This window comes from Myxine glutinosa, chromosome 7 (genome assembly GCF_964187855.1).
Source record: "Myxine glutinosa chromosome 7, kmMyxGlut1.1, whole genome shotgun sequence".
Lineage (NCBI taxonomy): Eukaryota > Metazoa > Chordata > Myxini > Myxiniformes > Myxinidae > Myxine > Myxine glutinosa.
In genome coordinates, this window is record NC_136267.1 from 120,405,848 (window position 1) to 120,418,743 (window position 12,896).

A 12,896-nucleotide genomic window follows, 5' to 3' on the forward strand; every position below is an offset into this window, starting at 1 on the left:
GTCACACACTCGATCTATCCACCAGCTTTCGTCCAAATCCGTCCATAATCTTTTGAGATATCCTGCTAAGTATCGGTTTTAGCCCAATCACTCAATGGTGAAGAATCACTTTAAAAATTCTAGTAGCCGGATCCGAATCCGGATCTTCAACAAAATCTAATAATTTCGTCCGTGTCACATAAGTAGTGTATATATGTTGCTTCTGGGACACTCTCATTTTCCCATTGACTTACATGTTAATTTTTCCCCTCCCTCATTGCCCCTAAACACCTCTATTTCTCTCACCCTGTTCTTTACGAACCTTCTAACCTTTTGACATGTTATCCTTATTCATTAGACCACTTAAACAATGGTCCTTCTGTGTGAACCTGTGATCCTTCTGACCTTTTACTCTTAATATCATCTGGTGAATCATCTTTGGCCCACTCAAACAACGACCCTACAAATATTTGTTTATGCGTGGGAAATAATTTAATTCTCTTGCCACTTCCTTCACCATCTAATATATTAACAAAAAAGATGTTTGAGTTTGGTTCTTTATCAAGATATTTTAACTGAGCTAAAATAAAATGATAAACCTCCCTCAATGTTCTTGTCTGAGTGCCTCCAGTGCCACATACCATTTTTAAATTAAAGTATATATTTTCCTGACAACCATCAAAGTTTTCCGTCCACTCAAAAATATTTCCATCTTTTTTACCCAATTCTCCGGTATTTAAATTAATTCTCTTATTTGTTTTGAAATTTTTTTTACCAGTTATCTTTTCAATTATACCTATTTGATATTTTTCACATTCGTTATGTTTACCATTTATATACCAAGGTTGATTACACCTCCACTCTTTAGTCTGGTTGGTACTTGGTTCTATCATTTATATAATAGTAAAAAGGCGGCGGTAGCCCGTTGAAATCCCTAACCCCCCCTTTTTTAACTTATCACTTATATACTTATATAACCATAAGGGAGACTATCAATTCCATTTTCTAAAATAAACCTCTTATCATCAAAAGCCCCCAATGCTTTCTTATTCACCTCTTCTGAATATAATGTATGTTTATAACTTCTTATTCCATTAATCTTTCTAAACTCTTCTTTCTTTGTTGTTAAACAGTTATAATAATCCTTAAAGTTTATTGTTTCTTTAATAACATTTTTCTTTACACCTTTTAACTTCTTATCAGTTTTTTCAAAGTTATTCACAATGTATTTATAAGCATAAGCCTTAGACCTCAATCCCACAAATTCACTCATGACATTTCCTCCTAATTCATCCTTAAACTTTCCAATCACCTTTTTATTTTTAGAAGAGAACAACTCACTCTCTGGACTGTAATTACTAGTGTCATAGATATTAATGTCCTTTTTCATGTCTGAATAAACATCATCAGTATTAATTTGCAAAATAAAACTATCTGTATCCATATAAAGTAGATTAACATCATTTTGATATTTCTTCCTCAAGTTATTATAAAAGTAATCATACATTAATGACTTTGATAAATCAAGAATTGATGTTCCAATATAAATAGGTTTGTCCATTTCAATACTCTCTTTAATCAAATGGATCGCACAAAAGTTCTCAGTAAAGACCTCAGCTCTAGTAAAACTCGGTCTATTAATTAATTTTGATGCTTGTTTCCAAGATGTTGATAGTCTGATATTTTGTCTTTTCCTCACATTTTCCATGGTCTTACCAAAGACCGCATTATTCATCAATTTATAAAAGTCTTTCTCAAAATATGTTTTTGACTCTGTTCTTCTTTGTGTATTAAAATCAATGTACCCCTTTAACCAATGACTTTGATTGAACTTTAGAACCCTATGAATCTTCTCTACTCTTAGACCTTTTGATAAATATTGTCGCAAATTTCTTTGGTGTAGAACATAATTTTTCTTGTTATATAATGTAGTAAGTAATTTTTCTGTTGATTCACCTATATTAAATGATTGTTGATAATCACTTAACCACTCCTTCTTTGGACTTTCCTTTTCACAAGCAAATGGGAGATCTTTGTGTAGGTTATGAAGTTCCTCTGGATATTTCAAATCGACCTCAAAATAATAACCAACCTTTGAATCATCCAATTCTTTTTGTGTAGAGATACATACATCTTGTAAAACCTTTTTGTAATCTTTTTCCTTTACCCATCTAAGTTTTCCATAAGGAAGAACCTGAGACATTGCCCAGCCATACAGGTTGTTCGCATCATAATACATCAAGTAGGAGCTCTCTACCGATGGATCATAATTTGGAATGTACTTGTTATTTGCTTTAGCATATCTCTTTGAACAGACTTGTGAAATTCCTCCTCTCTTTGCCTTTTCAATCATCAAAAGCATATCAACATCGGTTATCAAATCCAAATCTTGTTTTGTCATTTTTAACATCGCGCTCCAAGCCAATCCAGGAGCAGTGTAATAGTGAGCAGGATCCAATCCATATCCAGAATGACAGATTGTTCTGAAAGCCTCAAACACATCAGCCAACAAAAGCACATCAGTTTTGAGGTACAAATCGTGATACTCACCAAGATTCTTAATGTTATATTTTTTCCAAACATTTTGTGCGTGTACATAATCTTTATCAGATATATGACTATTATTTAATTTGTTATAGAAATTTTCTTTTAAAGGAAGTTGTGTTTCATTGAATCTCTCAAATGAGTCCATATAGTCATAGGGGTAAATTCCCTTTTGTGTTAGAAAATCTTTATCTAAAAAATACTCTGAAAGACATGGAAACTCTTTTAGATTTTGAACCAAGTTAGCCAATGGACTTGCCATGAATTTAAATGTATCAAGAAATCTGATATGAGTAATAGGAGATGTGTGAATTGTTTTTGTGAATGAAATGTATTTCTGATCCGTGTTTGGAATTGCTGAGATACTTCCAGAAGTCTTTGAGAGTTCCTTGATAAATAGATGTGTATCATAATGAGCGTTGTTATGAAGAAAGACAGGAATGAAAGAGGGGAGTTGATAATTAATATTACAACTTTGATGAGCCGGACCTCTATATTTGCCAGTGAGATGACAATGATCTCTAACCTTTAGACCTTCACCAATTTTTTCCTCACAAATATGACAAACATTGTTTTTTCTAAATTCCCTTTTCTGTTCACTCGTCAAGGACATTGGTTTATTGGTTTCTCTCATTATCTTGGTTAATCGAACACAGTCTTTTTCTAGTCGTTTCACAAACTCCTCTGGGGTATTTGAGCCTCTATACATCTCTAACTTGTTATATTTATCACCAACGGATGATTTGATATAATAACAAAAACCACAAGGAGTATGTTTTTGATATTTATTTGTGTATGATTCTTTTGGATCTGGAGAAGCAGTATCAATTTTTTCTAAAATACTTGCAAAATCAGCATATATAACAAATGGATGTTTTATTGTTTTCTTTTCATCTTTGAATGTGATCTTTGAGCCTTTTCTAGGCATGTTGATTACCGTTGATTTATGTTCACCACAATAATTTGAATGTTTATCTAATCTTTCTTGTGTATGGAAGAAGTTAAGACAACGCATACAAATATATATTTTATTTGTTCTTTTACATACTTGTGGTTTTATTAATTTTATAATATCTTTGATGCATGTATAATGTGAATTTTCGTCTGAATTAAAATATAGAAGATTAATATGAGTTTGTTTACAATTGTCAGAAAGCTTTAAAACCTGAATGTTGTTTGTTTCTGTTAGACCATAAACATTAACCGATAAATTATTCAACTTTTCAAATTTAGGAATATCATTTAAAGTCATCGGAAACTTTAGATCTTTCGTATTTAATGTATTCTCATATTTTTTATAATGAGATACTCTTTCATCATGAAAATGTGGAGGATGTAAATGTGCTAGAATAGACCAGAGAAAACATTTATTGTCTTTATTTTTGATATTGATAACTGCTTTTCTATTTTTGATAACACTGGGTAAATCAATGTAAGAAGAAGCTTTTAAAGGATCTGATTTAAGAATATGAATGTCTATGTAAATAATTTTTCCTATATTGAATCCACTTCCTACGATTGAATTATCCACATCTTGCTCTTGTTTAATAAGTTCATCATAGACTCCTGATGTTTTAAAATCTTGATATGAAGATATAAAGTGTGGCTCAGTTCTCATGTATGGTGTATCTATAACTCCTTCGTCCTTTGTCATTTCTAATTTTACTCCCATATAAAATTTAAGTGGTTTCATTTCTTTTAGTGTTTTTTCAATCAACGTTTGAACAGCAGGTTTAACTATTTCTACAGCATCAACTATAGACTCTGGTTCAGGAGGTTTGAAGTTAAAGACTCTTATTTTAATATGTCCTTTGAATGCACCATCAGAGTTTTTAATAGTAAACAATTTTGACAAGTGTTTGTTAGTTTTAAGATGGGCTTTAAACCCCTTCTTGAGGATGGTTGTTTTACAGACCTTACAATGTTTTGTTTTAGGTGGAAGAGGGGAAAGTTTGTTAAGAATGTTGTATGTATGTTTTGCGGTGAGAATATGTTGTTTATAATATTTTACTTCCTTCTCGCAAGTATCACAATAAACCATATTTATAGCGTGAGAAAACGTGGTGTTTTATATATATCACTGTGCTTAAAATAAAACACTTTTGAGCTTTACAGCTCCGTTTTATATATATCACTGTGCTTAAACTAAAACACTTTTTCACTCAGAATCATCGAAGTCATAACTATCACATGAATACTCAGAATCATACTCAGAGTCATCAATAAAGCTACTCTCATAACTATAATTTGAGCACAAACTATTAGTATCATAACTATCATCTGTGTTCAATGAAATACTATCATCACCATCGTCCGAGTTCAATGAAATACTATCATCACTATCGTCCGAGTTCAATGAAATAGTAAAATCTTCACTGCTGTAATGACTCATATTTAATTAGCAGAAAAAACCTTTCCATCTATACCAATATACTTTCTTTCATTAACGGATTCAATCTCTACATTTTTAATATCAAAAGTTATCTTTAAATAATCTCTAACTATCATAGAACGAAATGACATTTCACCAGAAATATTAACATCATTCATTTTACTTAGATCTACACCCTTTGGATTATTAAAGTAAATACAAATTTCTCCACGAGTATTGTTGATGGTCTTATCATTCTTTTTCAAAGTATCGTGGTCAATCACTTTTTCAAGCTTTGAATAAATTGCCAGGAGTAGAGGAGAAACTTTTGTTAGATTTACTTTAACTAGGGCATGCCCGTACTATATATATATCTAAAAGTATATCCCCCCCCCCCCCCCCCTCTATTTACATGCAATGGTTTGGTCCAAAGCTAACGGCTTGCGAGTACGGTGACAATCCCCCCCCTCTATTTACATGAAATGGTTTGGTCCAAAGCTAACGGCTAGCGGAGTTTGGTAAAGAAATCGCCATAGCGTGCACAAATGCGCAGGAAAGCGAAAGAATCGCAAATTAGTTTTAATTAGTTTTAAAACATAGTTTAACGCCAACATAGCGGCAACATAGTTTGCCAACGTGAAATAAATGAATACGCTCTCAAATGTGCCAAAAAAAAAAAAAACGCTACCCGTACGCTCTACCCCGCCCGTACGCCCGTAAACAAAAAAAACAACGCTCTTCGCTTCCGCCCTTCGCTCTGACTGAATTGGGAGAAATAATGCGCATAAGAAATCGAGAAATTATTATTTTCTCCGGAAGAAATCGAATTACGTACCGTAATGGCGCACGCGCTGGGCTCAGCATCAGCTCGCTCTCACATCGGCCACGCCTACGCAATAACGCGTTCTGTGATTGGATGCCGGAAGTGCAGTCCTCACTGTCCGGAAGGTCGTATATCGCAGTTACGATGAATCGCAAATTAGTTTTTATTAGTTTTAAAACATAGTTTAACGGCAACATAGTTTGCAAACGTGAAATAAATGAATACGCTCTCAAATGTGCCATCCGAGGCAGAGTGTGTCCGCCACGTTCGGCACACGCGATAGCTCGCTGCTCTCTGATTGGTTGAATCGTTTTTTGGACATAGCTCGGTAAGTAATTGTCCGATTAATATGAAACCTTGAAAAGGCACATCCTCGGGTCCCCAGCAATATACCTGGCAAGTTTCAAGTATATCGGACTGGTAGTTGTCGAGAAACAGCGGTCACAGACATACAAACAAACAAACAAACGTACAAACAAACATACACACAGAGATTAGTGGAATTATAGATAGATGGATGTCTTTCCAGGTATAGTTAGAGCTCTTCCTTTAAATGAAATAGAGGGGCTCATGTTATTTTCCATAACTGGTTTTACCCAAAAATTTCCATATTTATCTTTGTTCAATTTAACATCTTTGACATATTTTTCTATATCTTCCACCGAAGTAGAGATTGATTGAAATTTGTCTTTTGTGCTTTGAAACATTGTATTTATTAATGAATAAACTTGCATTTAGTTTAAGTAAAAATTTACTATATAAATATGATAAGTTCTGAAGGATATTTAGAATTTCCAGACTCTCCATATGATAAATTAGAGAATTGTCCGGCTTGTGATAGAATAGGGCTTAATAATGAGGGTTCATATAAACAATGTATTTTCTGTGATTTAATTTTAATTAATGATAATAAAAAATATAAAAATATATATAACTCTTTTAAATTAGAACCAAAAATGAATTACTTTACAAGATTATTAAGAGAGATGAATGTTAAGTATTGTGATGATAATACACCATTTCTTTCAAGGGAAGAGACTATTTGTATTGAGGAAATGTATAAGGGTTTAATGATATTTATTATTCAAAATAATTTTAATGGAAATGTTAATACAAGATACTATATAAATAAAATAATGAATTATTTTGAAATTAAACCCGACCTCAGGATAAAATATAGAGTTTCTAAAATAGCTCAAAAAAAGTTAGATGACTTGTTTTCCAAATATATAAATGAATGATTTTTTACCCGTTTGGGAAAATAAGATAAAATTTAATAACCATAAAAACATTCCAAATTCATTGAGATGTCTAATAGTTGGTTCAAGCGGATGTGGGAAAACCTGTTTACTTTTAAAGATGCTCCTTGGTCCTAATTTTTTAGATTATGATAATTTAATAATTTTTACAAAGTCAAGTTTTCAACCCGAGTATCAACTACTCTCACAGGGTTTTAATGCGGGTCTTAAAAAGGAAGACATTATCGGTTTATTTAAACTTCAAAACAAACTAAATGATTATAATATTGAAGATATAATACAATTATTTTGTGATACACAGAAATCAAAATCGAAACCAAAACCCATAACTTGTATTCTCAGTGATAATACGGATGATATACCTTCACCTCAAGATTTAGATAAATCAAAAAAGAACCTCGTCATCTTTGATGATTGTGTTAATGAGAGAAACCAAACAGTAATGGATAGCTACTATACAAGAGGGAGACATTCTTCTTGTAATTGTATATATCTTAGTGAATCATATTTTCAACTCCCTCGACGCTCAATAAGAAACAATGCCAATACTTTTATTTTATTTAAGTTAAATTCAATAGATGTAAATAATTTTTGGAGAGATAATTGCTCTACGTTATGTAGTAAAAAAGAATTTGAAAATTATATGAAACACACGATTGAAAAATATAAATATATTGTTGTGAAACAAGATGAGATATTAAAGGATGTATTTTTATTTTAAACATAATTACATATATAAATGATAACTATTATTATTAATCTTGTGGGTAAATCTGCTTCAGGAAAGAACTTTCATAAATCTAAACTCTTGAATAGTAAAAATGAAAAGATTGTAAGTTTTTTTTAAAAACACCCTATGATTCGTTTTGTGAGTACTACAACCAGAGCAAAGCGACCAGGAGAAGTAGAAGGGAAAGATTATTACTACATTTCAATGGAGGAACATATGCGATTGAGGAACGAAGGTCAAATATTTGAGGAGGTCTCTCTTGGTTCTACAAAATATTCACATTGTAAGAGTGAGTTAAATAAAGTAAAATCTAATGGTCTTGGGATTTTAGAAACTAATCCTGAAGGAATGAGACAAATTATTAAACAATTGTGTGGTGATGGAGTTAAGATTTTATCATTCGGTTTTGATATCGATGAGGAGACTCAACGCAAACGTATGAAAAGCAGAGATACAAGTATTAGTGAAGAAGAAATAACAACTCGTATTAATACCAATAAAGAATTTGATGAAATATTTAAAGAAAAGGATTTATTTCAACACATTTACTACAATGACAAAGAAAAGGAAAATTTTCCCATTGACCTTTACAATTCATTAAATGATATTTTTCAATAAATAAATACAGAAAATGAATACCGAAGAAAGAGCAAGAAAGTTTAAAGAACATCAAGAGTTGGTTTCAAAAGTTGTAAAGCAACAGGAAGAGATAAAGAAGAAACGGAGACAGAAACTAACTGGTGAAGAAGCCTTTGAAAGAAAACAAGAGAAATTTTTTCAACCGCTTTTAAAAACTCAACACCCTACAGTTCCCACGGTAGAATTTACTCTGAAAAAACTTCAAATGCTGAAAGATTTTAGTCAGATAACAAAACAAGAACTTGGAAAATTAGAATATAATGATGAAGAATTATTTCAGAAACTTGAGGAGGTAAATCAACCCCCTAATTATGTAGTGGAAGCTCTTCAAAACAATGAATATTTGGCAGATTCAAAAACCAGAGCAGGTCTCATTCCAACAGAAGAACCAGCAGTGTTCCATCTTGTGAAAGAAAAGGTATTGATATTTAATGATGAATTGATGTTCTTGAGTTCTACTCAACCAAATGTTAAATTAACTCCAAGATTAATGTTTCTTCTAACAAACCCCGGATTCAGCGGTTCAAAATATTTTGAGGAACCACTTGATATGGAAAGAGAGGAAGATAGGATATATATTGAGTTGCTAAATGCACTTGATTATGGAGTTTCTGTTGCTGGTAAAAGTAAGAAGAATGAGAAGGAGAAACATATTATTGATGCTTTAAGTAAGCTTGGTTCGGGTGTTAGTTTTCTTCCAAATGACCCATCACAATTAGTTAATAGGCTATTATTGTTGTTAGGTAGTAAGAAGGCTGGAAACAACAATTGTTTTAATGAATCCTCAGCCATTTTAGATCAGTTGATGAATATGAAAATAATTAATAAATGTCAATACAAAGATATTTTATTAGATATTAAATAAGATGAGAAGCACAATTCTTAGTTTTAATTTCACAACGAGCGATTACACAGCTTCATTCCCTTACCCACTACAACTTGACCCCCTTACCTCATATGAGGCATCTTTATTGTCGATGGAAACTTATAATACCTTGTTTAATATCACAGAGAAAAACAACAAGTTTAGTTATAATCCAGGAAGTGGATATAAAACTATAACCGTTTCACCCGGAGCTTACGAGATTTCTCAAATATCTTCTGAAGTCTCTCGCCTTATGAAAGAACAAGGTGATGAACCAAAAAATATTGTAATAGATATTCAAAAACACACTTCAAAATCAACGATTAAACTTAAAAATAATTATAAAGTTGATTTCACGATTGAAAATTCGTTCAGAGAGCTATTGGGTTTCTCTTCAAAAAAGATTGAAACTAACGGGACGTCTTACAGTGATAATGTCATTCAAATATCCTCCGGTATAAATTCAGTATTAATTCATTGTGATTTGATTGATGGTGCTTATAACGATGGAATAAGAACAAATACAATATTTTCATTCAGTGCATACTCAACCCCGATTGGTTATAAATTTAATATGGAACCAAAAAATCTTGTCTATTTACCTGTGTCAGGAAAAACCATATACAGAGTAAATTTTAGGATAACCGACCAAGATAATCGTATGATATCCTTTAATGATGAAATTATATCCATCAGAATTCACCTACGTGAAGTTTTTCAATAAATAAATAATGGTTATTGTGAGAAAACACGAGTTGGGAAAATATAAAATAATTACAGGGGAGGGCATGTACCTTTCACCATACTATACAAGGTATGTGGGTAGAGGATACTATAAACCAAAGAGACAACGGGGTGTGGGTCATCAATTTTGAAATAAAGGAGATGGGATAATTGATACTCTAATGGGTATTGGTTCAACCATCCTTAAACATAAAGACCTAATTGGTTCAACTGCTTCTGCCGTGGGTTCAGTTGCGGGTGCTATAAAGAGTATAAAAGATGCTCAAAAGGAGTCTCATAAATTACAAACAATCAAAGAAATAAAAAAAGGTAAAACTCAACTATCTTCACAAGAACGACAAAAAATCATTAAAATACTTGGGTCAGGGTTTCAACAATTTTAATGCTATATAAATACAAGTATGGAAGCGATTGATAGTATCTATGATTTGGATGATACGATTATCATTTCAAACTCCACTAAAAAGGAAGACTATTTTAAGGTAAATGCTATTACAGGAACAGACTGGAATTCAAACGGAACAAAAAGTTTTGAAATAAATAATCAACAAACTTACTTGAATATAGCTCATAGTTTCTTGCTGTGTAAATTTAAATTCACTAAGGCTGCGAATAATACTAATGCTACACTCGTAAATGATTTCTTCTGGAAAATGTTTGATAGTGTCCGCCTGTATATTGGAACACAAGAGGTTGAAGCGGTTGATTATGTCTCTGCTACATCTGAAATGATGAAATTTACACTATATTCGTTTAGTGATAGAATGGGTAAGGGAGCTGTTGAAGGTTTTATTCCTGATATGTCAATGGGTACAAACGCAGACCCTGGTTATAGTCAAAGGAAGTCAATGTATAATGATGACGCAAAAGCTGAGAATAGTTTTACCGTAGCAGTACCTCTGAAAGGTATATTTGGATTTTGTGATTATGATAAAGTTTTGTATGGGCTTAAAATTAAATTTCAACTACAAAGGAATGATAATGTAAATAGATTGCTTTTTGGGGTTGAAAATGCTTTTGGAGAAAATAATAAATTTGTTATTAATGATTTGTGTTGGTATATCAGTGAATATACTCCTAATCTTAAAACGGAAGAGATGTTAAATAGAAGACTTAACTCAAAGAAACCGCTAAATGTATCATACCTTAAAAGAAGATGTCAACACGTTAAACTGGAACACACTACCTACACTTGGAATTTGGGTGTTCTTCAAGGAAAGCCACGATACCTCTGGCTCATTTTTAAAAAACCAGATGGAGAGGACGGTACTAATAAGAATAATGCCCTGAGTGATAATGCTAAGGTGAAACAACTTCGGGTTTCTCTTGATGGCACATTTTATCCGCGAGATAGATTGGAAATTGATTGGGAAAAAAATGATTATGCGGAAGCCTACAAGTCCTACCAAAAGGTGTGTGAAAGTAATGGTAATAATGATCCTATTTTGGATATGGTTGCGTTTCAAAAACTTTATACAATCTACGCAATTGACCTGAGTTCTCAAAAGGAAACTATAAAGTCTAATCGAGTGGATACTTCTCTATACATTGAAAGAGGGGAGAGTGAAGAGGTTAATGCATATTGTTTGCTTTTGGAGGAAACAGAATTACAGATTAATACAGATAATGGTGTTATGATTAATATCACATAGGTTTTTTCTCATAAATAAATGGTTGGGGTATATGTTAATCAAATCAATCTTAATAAATTAACATCTTGTATTCAAAATCAAAAGCCTTGTATTATTAATGTTAATACAATTCAAAGAAAAGGAGCTGTAAGAATTGATGTTTTACTCACACACACACAAGTAAAAACACTAAATGATGTTGGATCTCTTAAAATTAAAATGACGAAACCTATGTTAAAGAAATATTCAATAGACGAGTCAAGAGGAGGATTTCTCCCGTTTCTAATTCCTTTATTTGCTGGTTTAAGTGCGGCGGGAGCATTGACTGGTGGTATTTCAGCAGCGGTAAAAACTGCTAACGAAAGGAAGGCACAACTAAAAGCTCAAAAAGAATTGGAAAGACATAACAAGGAGTTGGAGAAACAAATTAGTGGAAGTGGTGTAATTGTAGATTTTGCTCAAAAACTTGAAAGTCTACCTGATAAAGCTAGATTGTTGGTTAGAGATATGCTTTCCTCTATCGCTCAAGCGGGTGTTAAACTAACTAAACGGGGTAATGGATTGTATCTTTCTCATAAATAAATGGATAAATGGTTGAAACAATTTGGAAAGAATACAACGTCAAATATAGAACTAGCTAAGTATTGTAAAACACTAAAAATTGATAATGTGGTTATTTGTATGAGAGATGAATTAATACATATAAATAAGAATACAAAGAATATTATTATGAATTTAGACACACAGAATGGTTCTCATTGGGTTTGTATTCATAATAGTCAGGATAAATATTATTTTGATAGTTATGGTATGCCACCACCTGTTGAAGTAATACAATTCGTACAGAATGGTGTTTATCAAACATTTCAAGTTCAAGAAATTAATTCTAAATGTTGTGGTCAATTATGTTTATATGTATTATTTCAACTCAACAATAATGAAAATTTTTATGATATCATTTTTAATCTAATATAAATGACTTATGTTGGAAAAGATGGTTCTATCTTTGGAAAATCCTCTCAGGATATTGATTTATCAAATTATTATACAAAGGCACAGGCTGAACGACAAAAATATAGTGTAAGTAAAAATATTAATATGAAGAATACTGTTATAGATCGCGGTTAGATGTTATAGACCGAGCGGTGGTGTAAGACCGCGACCTAACAAAACTCACCCGATTCACCCAGACTTTGGCCGTATCGCACCCCAGCTGCTCAATGAGGGAAAAGACGAAAACGACGCAATGCAAAGAGGAAAACGAAGGCAAAGAAAGGTTTGGAAATACGACTGAATTTATTGACTATTTAC

General features: G+C 32.2%; 1 protein-coding gene across 1 annotated transcript in view; it reads left to right on the plus strand.

Annotated features, from left to right (window-relative positions):
• LOC137412050 (tenascin-X-like) overlaps nucleotides 1-12,896 on the plus strand; it is a 157,794-nt gene that overhangs the window by 35,169 nt on the left and 109,729 nt on the right. The window lies entirely within an intron of this gene.